We start from the raw sequence: 2,201 nt of genomic DNA, 5'->3' as shown, positions 1-2,201 counted from the left end.
ATCCATAGGATAATGCATCATCCTGCCCCATAGTCTCCACGGGATAACTAATCATCCTGACCCACACGAGAACTAATCATCTTGTTTAATAGTTGCGATGGGAGAACTAATCATCCTGACCCACAAGAGAACTAATAATCCTGTTCCACAGTTTCCATGGGAGAACTAATCATCCCGGCCCACAGGAGAATTAATCATCCTGTTGCATACTTGCCATGGGAGAACTAATCATCCCAGCCCATAGGAGAACTAATCATCCTATTTCACAGTTGCCATGGGAGAACTAATCATCCCGGCCCACAGGAGAACTAATCATCTTGTTCCACAGTCGCCACGTGGTATCATAGTGGAAGGTTGAACCTATCATCCTGTACATAGCACACCACCAGGGGAGGGTGAGTCACCCTGTGGTCGTATGTTGCTCTAGTGAGTACCCCAAGCCCCCTAGAGCTCCCAAAGCTCAATGCATGCAACATACAGGACCCTTATAAGAAGGTCTCTCAACGACTCCAAGTTGTTCGGAAAAGTCACAGATTTGACCTTTCTCCGGGGCTTTGACAAAATGTTTGTGACTTGTACATCAGTATTAATTCAAAGGAGCCTCCTTGCTCATTGACTTACCACATCCCAGATAAGGAAGTATATGATGTCTATCCGCTGGAGCAATCATCGAATACATGATTCCTCAATAATCGAATCCCCCTCTGGTTGTCACGGATAATCACAGTGGTATTCATCATGTGTGCAAATAGCTCACTTAAGAGCTTCTGCAACCATGTAGCTTCACACAAGATCATACTCATAACTATGTATTCGGTCTCGGCGGTGCTTATAGCAACCGAATTCTTCTTCCTAATCATCCATGATATCGAAACATAATCCAAAGAGAACCAACATTGAGAAGTGCTCTAATGATCCTCCACACTGCCTACCCAGTCAGCATTCAAATAATCATACAGTTTCATATTTTTAGCAGTGTATCTCAATCCATGAGAGATTGTGCCCCGAAGATATCTCAGAAGATTATTGGCACCAATCCAGTGAGGCTCAACCAACTATGAGCTCAACATGCTAACTGAAAAACATATATCTGGATGGAAGTTCACCAAGATCATCAACGCGAATGAGTTTATGAAACTCAGAGGCATTTCCCAAATCTGGTCTAACATCACTACCATATAACTTCTGAAAGTTAAGATCCTCGAGGTAGTCACAGGCTTGCAGTTTATCATTCCACATCCAGAGTCCAACTCCCTCTTACTTCTGAAAATGAGAGGGTCTACACTATCAAAAGTAGGTCATCCTCATAAGGTGTTGGTATGATAATTCTATCATCCACAACCTTCAAACAATGGTTTGGATCGGCTTCACTCTTAGTGAATCTCAACTTCATCTGATAGCTATCAATCGTCTCATACTACGCCCGGGGAGTTTTAATTCAAGCCATAGAGGGCTTTCTTCCACCTACATATGTGAGATTCCTGATCATCAATCTCAAACCCCTCGGGTTGTTCCATGTTGGGTGTGCAGCCTGATTATCTTCTGCATTGAAAGGTATCACTGCATTGGACCCCAGTTCGTAATGGGGTGGCAACGCCGCCCGTAAAATATTCATTGCAGGGGGGTCCAAGGGGTGGCGGCTGTGACCTTTGGGAGCCCCCCCCCTTTGTGGGGGATCGGGGGCAGCACCCTTGAAGCTAAGAATAGATGTAAAATTTCCTTGTAAAATTTTGGAATTTCGTAGTCAATCTGGGCCGTTCATTAGGCGGAGATTTAATGGTAGAAGTTATGTTTAATTTAGGGTTTCTTTCCCTAGAAGGCAACCCCTCGCTATATATGAGGGAATTGTATTTCGTCTATGGATATCTATATTCTGAGTGAGGAAGAGAGAGTAGATTGAGAGCGAAGAGGGAATTACAACAGATCTGTTGTAGGTTGTATCTCCTCAGTTTGCTAGATAATATAAAAAGAAGGACTGGATGTGTCTCCATGGATGTAGCCCAAACTGGGTGAACCACGTATATCTGTGTCTCTCTTGTTTTATGTGTTTTTTCTGTTTATATTTCTGCAATATTTTATGTGTTCCATTGCTCTGTAATATATAATTCTCTAACAACTAGTATCAGTGCTGAAGGTATTTTTGGCTGATAAAATCGTAGGAGAGAAGGGTTCCTGGTTCGAGTGGCAGCAATGGCAAAATA

Source organism: Pinus tabuliformis, chromosome 9, assembly GCF_031772625.1.
Source record: "Pinus tabuliformis cultivar Carrire ecotype Pingquan chromosome 9, CPIR1, whole genome shotgun sequence".
Taxonomy (NCBI): Eukaryota; Viridiplantae; Streptophyta; class Pinopsida; order Pinales; family Pinaceae; genus Pinus; species Pinus tabuliformis.
The sequence above is the reverse complement of the archived record's forward strand: the minus strand, read 5'-3'. Positions refer to the sequence as shown.